Source organism: Anopheles arabiensis, chromosome 2 (assembly GCF_016920715.1).
Source record: "Anopheles arabiensis isolate DONGOLA chromosome 2, AaraD3, whole genome shotgun sequence".
NCBI lineage: Eukaryota > Metazoa > Arthropoda > Insecta > Diptera > Culicidae > Anopheles > Anopheles arabiensis.
The window spans coordinates 62412943-62427082 of record NC_053517.1 but is presented as its reverse complement, the minus strand read 5'-3'; the positions used below and the strand labels follow the sequence as shown (position 1 = coordinate 62427082).

The 14140-nt window shown below is 40.6% G+C and overlaps 1 long non-coding RNA gene across 2 annotated transcripts; it reads left to right on the top strand.

Annotated features, from left to right (window-relative positions):
* The first annotated feature begins 6775 nt into the window (after nucleotides 1-6775).
* LOC120896352 lies at nucleotides 6776-13682 on the top strand. 2 transcript variants are annotated; one of them, XR_005738421.1, is made up of 4 exons: nucleotides 6776-7305; nucleotides 7396-7467; nucleotides 7614-7683; nucleotides 12696-13682. It is a non-coding gene; the product is annotated as an uncharacterized LOC120896352 (long non-coding RNA). The 2 variants fall into 2 exon arrangements; XR_005738420.1 differs by having other exon boundaries at nucleotides 6776-7467.
* The last annotated feature ends 458 nt before the right edge of the window (nucleotides 13683-14140 follow it).

Genomic DNA, 14140 nt, shown 5'->3' with positions numbered 1-14140 from the left:
AAATCAAACCCAAAAAGCGCAATGAGTTCAAACGCTGTCACGTAAAAATGACTAAGGAATCGCTAGTTTACGCTGGAGGGTTGGCTGTGCAACGCACAGAACCCTAATTCGCATTACCATGTTCATCCCGGCGCTGATTTTCATCAACTTTCCTTTCCGCCGCCATCTAGAACGCAAGCTGATTGTGAAACCGGTATACTGGAAAGTTCGCTGGCAGTCCCTGGGGCCTGCCATCGAACTGAACGTGTTTAGCATTAAACATAACTTTGTTACACTAAGCTTTTGCTTTCGTATGGTGTAGATTACACAGATATGCTGAGCTGTCTGCGCATCGGTGTGAGCCTGCGTGTGTGTGCACAACTGTCGCCAAATGTGTTTTCTTCCGGAATGTTATGATCCATCGGTCAGAGAAAGGAAGGTGTTCATGAAAGGCGGAAAGACGAATTGAGGCCCCTGTCAATGGTAACTGATGACCGGGAGGAGGGGGTACTGACACACAGCTGTTGGGAGATTGAACAGTATACTTAAATTGTCAGCGGAGGGAGGGAGGTGGGGTGGGCTTCGGCCAGGGGACCCCTGATCATCGGTCACAGGCCCTAAAACTATTGCCGGCATGGAGAAGGGGGTGGGGGGCAAATGGTTCTCCAACCACGGGGCCCTTACGATCATCTTTTCGGGGGCCCTTGTCGCGGTGTTTCATGACGGTGTTTTTGTGGAGGTTCATTCCCCGCGTATGCGTATGCACCGGGCAGAAGACAGTGTGGCAGTATACAAGTTGCCCGCTGGATAGGAGCGGTCCCGCGGCACCTTCATCATTCCTCACATCTTAACAGCATGCCCGTCATGGGTTCTAACCGCGTATGAACTGTTCGCCGTACCAAGGGCTGACTACCCGGCTACGCGCTACTCAAGACTTGAAAAGGCCGGCATGATCGCGTTGGCTATTACGCCAATAATAATAATAATAAGAAAAAAACTTAGCATTGCAGTCGACACTCGGGGAAGGTTTTTGTGTTGACTTTGGTGCTGCCGGGTCTACCGCTGTGGCCCGACAAATGCACGGAATGTACCCGACCAAAACATGAACCTACCGATCCGAACCCATTCCAATGCATTGCCGGTCAATCGGCGTCATGATAACTACTCCAAATCAACAAGCCACCAGATTCTGGCGTTGTCACTTGCGCCCGCTAGCTAAATTAGAAATAAATGTGCAACATATCACACGCACGTTTGCTTAGATTGTGTGTCTTTTTAATACCCCCAACAGCAGAGCCGATCGCAAAGATGCCAATGCCAATGGTTGTGTTGTCTCTCAGGTAGCGAGATCGAAAATGCATGGACTTTGTAACCGCAGCGGATGAAAATGTACGCATCAGAATCAAATAGTTTTGGGGTTTCCGCACGCACACACACACACACACACACACACACACACACACACACACACACACACACACACACACACACACACACACACACACACACACACACACACACACACACACACACACACACACACACACACACACACACACACACGCATTCGAGCACGCACGCACGCACACACACGCATGCGAGCACGCACGCACGCACACACACAGACACACACACGCATGCGACCACGCACGGACGCACACACACGCACACATGCAGGTACGCGTGCACGCGGGCACGCACCCGCGAAAGCGCGAACGCAAGCACGCCCTACGCTTGTTTTAAATAGGCTTCGTCACCCTCGATTGCCATGGACATCGAATGGTCTCATCAGCAGCGGCACGAAATAAAATAAACCATTAATACACCGATAACACTTTGTATCCCAATCCAGCTTCTCCCACAGCGTCTCAAGGTCACACACAAATTAATAAATGCCAACACCCACCAATAATAATACACAACCGCAATGCACATATATGAATCAACGCATCCCGTCAAACATTGCGAGGGTTGTGAATGATATCATCTGCTCGAAATCTTATGGTATTTTAAATAATCTTTGATTTTTATTCATGGATTATTTTTTTGCGGTAGTATTTCTCGAAAAGATCACTATTTAAAATTTTTAAAATAAAATGACAAAATTCAGGTGTTTAGTATGCTACAATTTGCAATGTTATACCTGCACTTGGGGTGCTATAATTATAACTGCTAAAACTAGCGGGTAAAAAACTGCCTAGGCTCGCAAGCTCTTTAATGCGAGGGCTCTGGGACGGTGAACTTGTATGGCGTGCGAGCCCTCGCGCGCCCTCGCAAATCGCTGTCAATTGCATGGCGGGGTATCATCTGCTCGAAATCTTAAGATAGTTTAAAAATATTGTAAAACCTCGAATTTTACCAATTTGAATTAAACGTTCAAGTTATAACAAAGGCACAAAATCGCAAAGTAGAAGAATAAACAGAAGGCTGAAGGTGTTGTCAGTACAACGATCTGTAAACGAATGATCTTTATTTTGACATTCAGATTATCGCACAGTTGTCACGGTGATGGTCATATTCTGATCCGGCATATTGGGCACTATGGTCTTATCAGGGGTCAAATCTCCAGGATATAACAATTTTTTAAAATATTTATTTTTTATTCATTTATTATTGTTTTGCTGTGTGATTTGTCGAAAAGATCACTATTTAAATTTTTGTAGATGTTTTCAAAATAAAATTTCAAAATTTAGGTGTTTAGTAAGCTATAATTTGCAATGTTATACCTGTTCTCTCGTCAAACAATGCGAGGGTTGCGAAAGATTTCATGTACTCGAAATCTTATGGTATTTTAAAAAATCGTTGATTTTTATTCAAGAATTATATTTTGTGCGGTAGTATTTGGTGAAAAGATCACTATTTAAATTTTTGTGGATTTTTGAAAACTAAAATGTCAAAATTCAGGTGTTTAGTATGCTACAAATCGCACTGTTATACTTGCTCTCGAGGTGCTATAATTATAACTGCTAAAACTAGGTGTGAAAAAACTACCAAGGCTCGCAAGCTCTTTAATGCGAGGGCTCTGGGGCGGTGAACTTGTATGGCGTGCGAGCCCTCGCGCGCCCTCGCAAATCGCTGTCAATTGCATGGCGGGGCTCTATAATTGTGGGGTGCTATAATTATAACTGCTAAAACTAGCGGCGAAAAAACTACCTAGGCTCGCAAGCTTTTTATTGCGTGGGCTCTGGGGCGGTGAACTTGTATGGCGTGCGAGCCCTCGCGCGCCCTCGCAAATCTCTGTCAATTGCATGGCGGCGGTTATATTAGTATAAAATAGCCAGAAACAGTCCGCACTCACATTAATACTCTATTGTTAGAATTAGTATTAAATTACTCAATCCTCATTTCGGAATCATTCCCCGACAGTACGTCGAATAAAGCACAGTAAAACATAACACAGTTTTGGCGACGAGGTAAAAGGTAAATGTGTGAAACCTCTCTCTAATCAGTCGTTCGTTTTGATCAACGTCGGATCAAATCGTTATCAGACGGTCAATAAGTCGATCAATCTTGTGTCTGAGATTAGTGCCTTGTAGTGTTGTGTTTGTGTGCAGAGGCAACTTAGGATGCCCAATGGGGAAGAGCCAAAGCCGTCAACGTCAGGCTTAAGGCATATGAAAATGGCAATGCCAATGTTTGGCCACATGGAACCGTTCGTCGTTGGTGAAAATTTCGACGAATATGAAAATCGCCTGCAGCAGTTCTTCATCGTGAACGACGTAGAAGAAAGTAAAAAAGTGCTGATAGATAGAGAGAGACAGGACGAGCGTGAAAGATCATTCGAGATGACAGGAAATGCGAATAAACGACAGTCGTGTTGGATTTATCAACGGAAGAGCATGACACCGTGTGTTACTTAATTTCTTGAATCCGAAAGGTTGCTTTAAATAATGGCGGGTTGGCCAGATCACGACAATGGCGCAGTTAGACGAATCTACGCATGGTAAATATAAGGATTTGGTTGGTTATTGTGGGTATTGCGTATTTTCCGAAACAAGTGAGAATATGGATGAACGTGGTGGGTATGTGTCAGTGACATAGTTTATATCAATGAAGAAGATACGCACACTAGCAAGTGTTGAACAATATAAACGATTTAGACGTTCCTGAAGGGGTCTGTAATAAAAAATGAAAAAAGTTACTTGAGGAACACGTTGTAAGAGATTAATGAGCATTAATTACAAGTAGTATTTACTATCAAAGTAAAACAAGACATAAATTAGGAACAATGAACAAAATAAAACACAAAATAATAAATAACTGTATGAACTAAGTCAACACTTCATAAATAAATCAATAAATTATGTCTTCTAAAATGTTAATAAGAAATAAAATAAATAAAGCGATTTGTAAAATAAAACAAAATATAATAAAACGAGTTAATACGTCACTATGATCCTCATGAGTCTAGCTCCCATCCAAGCAACACATATCAGCAACGATTAAATTACTCAAAGGCTAATATCGTCGAACTGGAGGAAAGAATATTTCTATTCGGTTCTACTTTTAACTGCTCCAACTTTCCATCTGTTGACGACGCTGTTCATGCCTTCACGATTTTCATGAAAGATGCTCTACAATCCTGTACGCCAATTATGCACCAGAAACGCTCTCCAGCATGGAGTAATAACAGGCTTATCATCCTCAAACGAGCCAAAAACAAATCCATTAGTCGACACCGTTTTTTGAGAAGTAATATCACTAGGGAAAATCGTAACAACGCTTTACATGCCTACCGTCAGTATAACCGATCAAGATACAAGCAATATATATCTTCAATCGAAATGTACCTTCTCCGACATCCCCGAAAATTTTGGCGCTTCATGGACAGCAGACGACGCTCAAACGTAGTTCCAAGCACAATCAAATATAATGATTCCGTGGGCACGTCACCCGAAGATATTTGCAACATTTTTGCTGAACGATTTTCCGATGCCTTCTCCACCCCAATTGTAAATCAAACGGTGATCTCAAGGGCCACATCTTACACACCTCTAAACATGATTGATTACACCATTCCTACGTTTGATATACGCACAGTAGAAAAGTGCCTTAAAAGCCTTAAACCATCTACAGCTCCTGGTCCCGATGGCATTCCGAGTTTCATCATCAGTAAATGCTATCAGTCCCTAGCACCTGTATTAACAAACATATACAACACGTCACTGAGTTCCGGTATTTTCCCACGCTTATGGAAGACCTCGTGGATGGTACCAATATTTAAAAAAAGGGATCGCTCATGTGCTTCAAACTATCGCGGTATCACATCACTTTGTGCGGTGTCAAAAGCTTTTGAGCTTCTGCTTTATAGCCCTATGCTCTCCGCTACATCGAATTACATTATGGATAACCAACACGGGTTCGTACCCAAACGTTCAACATTAACGAACCTCACTGAATTCGTTAGTTTCTGCAAACGTAATCTCGACTCCGGAGGTCAAGTGGATGCTATTTACACCGATCTCAAAGCTGCTTTCGACCCCATCTCACACGACATTTTAATCGCCAATTTGCACAAATTAGGGGTTTCGGAACAAATAGTTAAGTGGTTGCATTCCTACCTCACAGAACGCTCATACAAGATCAAGGTAAACGATCATACATCTAGAGAGGTGATTGGCACCTCAGGGGTGCCTCAAGGCAGCAATTTGGGCCCGCTGCTCTTCATTCTTTATATAAACGATGTAGGGCAATTGCTAGCTAAACACCGTTTTCTTCTGTTTGCCGATGACGTTAAGCTGTTCGCTCCTATCAACGATACCAATGACTGCATCAATCTTCAACACGCCATCAACCTGTTTAGCATATGGTGCCGTGATAAAGCAATGGTGCTATGTATCGAAAAATGTCGTGTTTTGTCTTTTTACCGTTCTCGGTCTTGCACACGATTTAACTACCAGATCGATAACATATCCGTTGAACGCACCGATACATTCCGCGACCTTGGGATCATTTTCGACACACGTTTAACATTTAACGATCACCTAGAGAATATAGTGTCTAGAGAGAACCAACTACTGGGTTGGATTATTCGATCAACGCAAGGTTTCCGTAATCCTATGACCATAAAAACCATCTACTGTGCCTACGTTCGATCTGTGTTAGAATATTGTTTTGTTAGTGACCCCTGTACCGAGCAATGGAGTAATCGAATCGAGGCCATCCAAAGAAAAGCGACTAGATATGCTGTAAGACTCTTACCATGGCGACAGGGCGATGTGTTACCGTCATACCATTCCCGGTGTCTGCTTTTAGGGATTCAGTCGTTGAAAAAGCGCCGTGAGATAGCTAAATGCCTTTTTATATCAGGACTACTTTATCACATTGATGCTCCTCCTCTATTAGCTACGATAGAATTTAACGCGCCATCTAGGAATCTACGTACACGTCAATTCATATCCGTCCCTCGTTATAGAACTCGTTTTGGCCAGTTTGATCCTATGTCAGCTATGTGTCGATCTTTCATAAATAACTTTGATTTATTTGATTTCAACATGCCACAGAATGTTTTTAGAGATAGACTCAGGACACAACTTACGTAATAATTTTATTTTTAAAATACATTTTCTATTCTTGTGTACCTGTTCTCCCCGATCGATTTATGTACCTTACATAGTCTATGAGCACTAATTTAAGTACATTCATGTAGGATCTTCAATATCCCGATGGATTAATCAATAAACATATAAACATATATATATATATATATATATACATATATATATATATATATATATATATATATATATATATATATATATATATATATATATATATATATATATATTGTAGCGACCTCGACTGTACCACAGTAGATGCCACGAGATCGACTGCGGAGATCTCGGCCGGCTACCATAGCAAATGGATTGAGGAGATAAGGAAGAGTGAGTAGCCGTGCGGATAAGAGCAACGACGAAGAGGCGAAAAGATGCGAGAGTGAGTGCGGATTAAGAGCAACGACGAAGAGGCGAACAGATGAGAGAGTGAGTGCGGGGTGCGAGGTGCGAGAGATCCAAAGCACAGATGCTTTCGGTTATTCGTAGATTAGCTGTAGGACAAAACGTGTGCGGTTTAGATTGGATAGGGTACAAGGCTAGCTGCGTTAGGAAATAAAGTGTGTAATTGTTCTAGCTGTATAAGTGGTTTTCTTGGTTCGTTTTGAGTGCGGTAAATTTAAGTGCTAATTATTTGTTGTTTTAGATAGTGTTGTTCTAATTTACGGTTCATGTGGTGACAGCGGAAAGCAGTGCGTTATTTAGCCTGTGTGGTGCGTCTTTTCTGACTGGTGAACGGTGCTATTACCTAGCTATTAGTGTTAAACATAGCGTAACGTTTACTTTTAATTTTTTATTTAGACTAAACAAAAACGAATACATAGAAGTAGATAAGTACGTAACTTTCTCCTTCTCTTCATAGAAGTAGCAGTGATAAAGGAGCTAGCATCATCGTTGCAATGGCGGCAGTGAATGATCGAGAGAGTCACTAAAAGTAGGGTGTGGTGTATCGTCAGTGTGGTTGTTTGCCAAATGTTATCACAATTTTTATATTTATTTAATTGATTTTTTGTATTTATTCATTTTATTAATTGATAACAATTATTGTTGAATTTTACTAATTTATTGTCTACTTTTTAGGTCATTCGAATCGTCGTACAATAGTTTACTTAAGTTTTGTATTGGTTAATTGTATGTAGTAGAGATAGAGGTAAAGTAAAATTAGTGATAGATTATTAGAGATATAGATTATAAGTGATATAGATTTTCAGTGACATAGTATTAGTGACATATTAGTTGGGTAGGGTCATTGACTTTGGCATGACCGAACGAGTTTTAGCACTTAGGAGTAGAGCAATCCAGGTAGCAACTGGTAGCTTAAATAATATAAATTATATCGAATCCAACAAACTAAATTCAACAACGATAAGTGAGGCCAGTTGCAATCACAAAGAACGAATCCGCAGGTTGAAGCGGGAATTACTTAACCAAAGTTTTGAGCTGGACAGGTTATTAAACGGCACCAACGCCAATATGGCTTACGAGTTCCCCATTGAAAACGCCATGAAGTTTATCCCTGATTATAATGGTGCGCCGAAGGAATTAGATGGATTCCTCTATCAGATCGATTATTTTGCTAAACAGATTCCTGATGGACATTCGGAAGAGGAATTAATTCGCATAGTAATGTTAAAATTGAGGGGTAACGCTGCAGGATATTTTAAAAGAATAGTGGCTGATACATGGGATGAGATTAGGAATAACCTCGTGAATGTTTTTGGAGAGCGTTTTCATTTGGAAGCCATTTTCCATGAAGTAGAAACTCTACGACAGGGGTTTCATGAGCCATATAGTTCCTATAAAGAAAGGGTTTTGATGTTAAAGGAACATATTATGAGTAGTGACACAAAGAATTCGGAAGATTCCTATGCAATTAAAAATTTAAAAATTCATTTTTTAGCAGGATTGAAGAATCCGGAATTGCAAACCTTAGCACGAACCAACAAACATTTAGATTTTGATCACCTTTTAGAATACCTTGAAGAAGAAGTTGTTCAGCTGGAGCACATTCACATGATAGAGGAAAGATTAAGGAAAACTGAAGCTTCTAGTATGAATGATGGAAACACACGTTATAACACCTATTCAGGAAACCAAGGAAATAGTTGGGAAAGAACTGCCTCAAGAATCGATGGCCCGCATTCCTCAAGGACATATGCACTGAGAGGAAATAATCAGTTTAATATGTCAAATGCCAGCATCAATGGTTGTGGCTCACCACAGCAGAACAGCACAACTAATTTTAATAGCTCCAATAATGGCCAAGGGAATTTAACGCAATCGTACAATCAAAATAATTTTTCTAGACAACCGCGACAACCAAATAATTTTTCAAAAAACGAATAGCTGAAGAACTAGATGATAGCGATGGAAACACTAGCTCTTCATTAGATAACAACAATTTTTATAACTTTCAAACTTTAGTCGAGCAAAATAATCTAGATAACGTTAATGGTGATACTGTTGCCTCTAGATACGAATCACTTGAGTTAAAGGTCACTGATGGAGGAAAATTTACTGTGGAAATACCCTCAGTTTACAAATTGTGTCAAAATATAGAATACATGATAGATTCTGGAGCATGCGCTAACGCTTTAAGTTGGGAATCAGCCAGGCAGTATGGGGAACAAAATATTGATTATGCGGACCAAAAAACATTTTCAGCGTTCAATGGAACTTTATCAAAAGCTATAGGTTCCATTTCTCTTGATTTACATGTGGGGAACTCATGCTACATTGTAAAGTTTTATGTTTTGGAAACCCTAGACTTTCCGGGAATAATTGGCGCTGAATTTTTAAGAACGCATCTGGGAGCGGTAGGAGAAAACTTTAAAACCATTTTCCTAAAAAGAACTACCCACAAGCCATCAGCTCTGGCCAAGACAGTTGTACAAATTTTGTTGATAATTTACACCCGGGCGTTGGCGAAACCAACAGCGAAGACATTTCATTTGAATTAAAAAATATGAATGTAAGACAGGAAAGTCAAGAGCTGCTAGTAAGTATTGAGGATAAAAACGTTGATTTCGATTTACTACAGTTGCGTAATAGCAAAATGATAACTGGAAGTGAGCGGCTAAGGGAAATAATGACAGCAATTAATTTAGAGCACCTAAATACTACAAGCAAAAACACAATGGAAAGCATTCTAGAATCGTTTAATGAGATTTTCTTCTTACCAGGGGATACATTAAGTTTTACGGAAGCAGCGACTCACGAGATCGAAACAAGTTCAAACATTCCAATATATAAGAGGCAATATAGATTCCCAGGATCCTTAAATAATATCATAGAGGAAAATATTGAAGAAATGCTTAAGCAAGGCATCATTAAACCGAGCAAAAGCCCGTGGAATGCCCCGGTATTGTGCGTTCCGAAGAAACAGGAGGAAAATGGCAAAAAATGTATCGTATTGTAGTTGATTTCCGAGCACTTAATGTTATTACAAAACCGTTCGTGTACCCAATACCTAGAATCGAGGATATATTGAGTAGTATTAGCAATAGTAAAATATTTTCCACTATTGATTTAAAATCGGGATTCTTTCAAATTCCCATAGAACCTAACGATGCACAGAAGACTGCTTTTTCTACCTTACGAGGGCATTATGAGTTCACAAGGATGCCTATGGGCCTGAAAAATAGTCCATCTACTTTCCAAAAGTTGATGAACGCTGTGCTCTATACCGTTCAACCAGTAAAGGCCTTAGTTTACTTAGACGATATTATTATTTTTGGGGAGACGGAAGAAGAGCATAATGCAAACCTGCTTAAAATATTCAATGCCTTGAAACAACACAATTTAAAGATCGAACCAAAAAAATGCAAATTATTACAAAGCAAAATAACCTACCTTGGACATACGATCAATGAGAAAGGGATCAAACCTACTTCAGCTAACATTGAAGCCATTGTGAATATGCCAAAACCTAAGACGATAAAACAACTGCGTTCGTTCCTGGGCACTATTAATTTTTATGGTAAATTTATACGTAACGTATCAGATATTCGAAAACCGTTACATGACCTTTTAAAAAGGATGTACCATTTATTTGGGATAGCAATTGTGATGAAGCATTTGAAACGCTAAAACAAACTCTTATTTCTGAGCCTCTACTGGTTCGCCCGAATTTCGAAGATGTTTTCGTTATAACAACGGACGCCAGTGACTACGCACTTGGTGCCGTTTTATCAAACGAAAGCACCATAGGAAAGCCAATCGCCTACGCTAGTAGATCCTTGTCCATGCCTGAGCGGCGTTACCATCCTATCGAAAAGGAGTTATTAGCAATTGTTTGGGCGACAGAATATTTTAAACATTACATATATGGACAGAGGTTCATCATATATTCAGATCATAGGCCTTTGGTTTCCATTTGGCGACTTAAAGAAAACTCTGCCGTTTTGACGAGGTTACGACTAAGATTACAAGGGATGAATTGCGAGATAAGGTTTAAAAAGGGAAAAGAAAATGTTGTAGCAGATTTTCTTTCTCGCCTTCCCGAAGTGAAAACGAGCGAGGTCAAAGAAGGATAAAAAAGAAGGTACACTGGCAGTCGTTACTCGACAACAGAAAGTAAAAGAGCAAACTAATGCCATTGGGAAAGAACGAAAGACTCCGTTATTAGAACAAGTCGGAGACTTTCCTAATAGTGAGGAGATGGCGACGGTGGATTTAAACAGGAGTAAAGAGGACGTCGAAAATGATTGGAAGGACTTATGCAATATGGGAATAGAGTATACATCTCCAGAACAGGAAGAATTGCGCAAGAAACGAAAAAACCAAGTTCAAAGCATAGATATAACGAAATTTAAAAATTATTCGTCGGATTCAGAGAGAATAGAAATCAAAAACGAGGAGATCAATACAGTATTAAACGAATTTCACGATGCTCCCCTAGGAGGTCACGTGGGGGTACGACGGATGAAAAAACGTATAAAAGAATTGTTTTATTGGAAGAATATGAATAGTGATATTGAGCGCTATGTCAGAAATTGCCGGTCTTGCCAAATTAACAAAATAGGCCGCTATAACAAGATACCCATGCAAATATCCACTACCTCATCGAGGCCATTCGAGAAAATGTTTATGGATATAGTAGTACTCCCCGAATCTAGTCAAGGTCACAAATATGCTTTAGTAATCCAAGACGATCTTTCGCGCTATTTATTGGCACTGCCTATGAAGAACCAGGAATCGGAAACGGTGGCCAGAACCTTTGTAGAAGGTGTTGTGTGTGTAGTAGGGTCACCGGTTCAACTCGTTACAGATCAGGGTACCAATTTTATGAGTAAGGTTATGAAGGACACGTGCAGAATATTAAAGATAAAAAAGATAAATACATCGGCTTATCACCCTCAGGCCAATTTGGTGGAGCGCGCAAACAGAGAACTTAAGATTTATCTGAGGTCATTTGTGCAAGGAAATCAGGAAACCTGGGATCAGTTGTTGCCATACTTTTCATTCGAATATAATACCAGTACGAATTCATCAACAGGATTTTCTCCTTATGAATTAGTCTTCGGACGGAAAGCTAGGCTACCTACGTCAGTGTTTAACCCGAATAGCGGGAAAATACTTTACGAAGATTTTTGCGAAGATTTAAAAACAAATTCAGCGAAATGCACTTGGTAGCGAAGGAAAATCTGGTAGACTCGAAGGAAAAACGGAAACTGAGATATGATAAAGATGCTAGGCAGTGGCAACCAATGTGGGGAGAATTAGTCCTGGTAAGAAACAACCCCACAGGAGTAGGTCAAAAACTACAAAGCTTATGGAGGGGCCCGTACGAAGTGGTCGACATTCCCAGTGACCAGACATGCGTACTAAAAAATGGCAAAAGGTTGGAGAAGGTACATAACAACCGACTGAAGAAGTTTAACGAATAGTAAGAGTGAAACGAAAGAGCAGCGGTAAGAGCGGAGCGTGACTGATGCTTCGGAATGTATATGTTATGATAGGATAGGATAGGTATACATTAATCTTCGGCTGCTACAACCCATTTTGAAATTAGGTAGGGTAGGTAGGGCAACGTAGGGATTAGTTCTAGGGTAGGTTACATATATATTATAACGTTTTCAAAAAAAAAAAAAAAAAGAACGATTACACAATTACACACTACTCTAATAAACCTTTTCAATCTTACTTCACACGCTATCGCAGAAGCACAACACGGCACGGACTGAAAGCGCGGAAACACATGACATACTGGTGAGCGGCTGCTAAAAAGAATTAGGCTCGAGGTGACAATGACGGATGAGGCCGGTAGAGAGGCTGCGCAATGGCGGATGAGGCCGGTAGAGCGACTGCGCAAAGAAAGAAGCGGCATGACCGGTACAACTCGGAAATCGGTGATTCGGTGATTCGGTGAATCTTGGAAGGCAAAAATCTCTATCTGCGGCTCGAAAACTTGGCGAAATTTATGTGAATGCGTAACGCGATGAGATTACGGCGCATACAGATACGTACATTTACACCACAATGAAATGTCAGGAATGGGGAAGAGACAGGAGCATTGCAAAGGGGCGCTGTTAACATGTTGGTGCACGATTCAGCTAGACGAAGGGTTGGCCTGTTTAGATGTGTTAAGAAGGTTAGGCGTTACCTTGAATCATGTACACGGAAAGACATGAATTGGCCATCGTATCGTCAAAGTAACGTAATGTCGCAGAAGTTGCGTGGAAGCGTTATTAGCTCATGCGTTGATAGCGATATCGTCAATAAGGCAGAGGTGAACCGATAGGGGCAACGAACGACTTGTTATTTGGTGCAAAAAAAAAAAAAAAAAAAGGGAAAAGCCATGTAGCGACCTCGACTGTACCACAGTAGATGCCACGAGATCGACTGCGGAGATCTCGGCCGGCTACCATAGCAAATGGATTGAGGAGATAAGGAAGAGTGAGTAGCCGTGCGGATAAGAGCAACGACGAAGAGGCGAAAAGATGCGAGAGTGAGTGCGGATTAAGAGCAACGACGAAGAGGCGAACAGATGAGAGAGTGAGTGCGGGGTGCGAGGTGCGAGAGATCCAAAGCACAGATGCTTTCGATTATTCGTAGATTAGCTGTAGGACAAAACGTGTGCGGTTTAGATTGGATAGGGTACAAGGCTAGCTGCGTTAGGAAATAAAGTGTGTAATTGTTCTAGCTGTATAAGTGGTTTTCTTGGTTCGTTTTGAGTGCGGTAAATTTAAGTGCTAATTATTTGTTGTTTTAGATAGTGTTGTTCTAATTTACGGTTCAATATATATATTAGTGATGGGCAGTTAATTGATTCCGTCTGGCTTGCACCCGACTCCGGGTCGTGTCGCGAAATGAATCGTATGACCTAACACTAATATATATATACAACAAAAATAAATAATACTTAAGTTAAGTATTATAATAATAAAAATAATAATAATCAAATAATGATGATCGATACAATATGTAGGGTTAGCCCACGTTCATGTTACACACGGTGGTAAAGGTTAAGTTTATCATCAGCGAACCGGTTCAGATTAGCGGTTTCCACCGTTTCTGAAGGGAGATCACACTTGATGGTGTGAGTAATGTCAAGCGACGTGGTAAAATGGCGGAAACGTGAATCAACGTGTTAACTGAACAAAGGT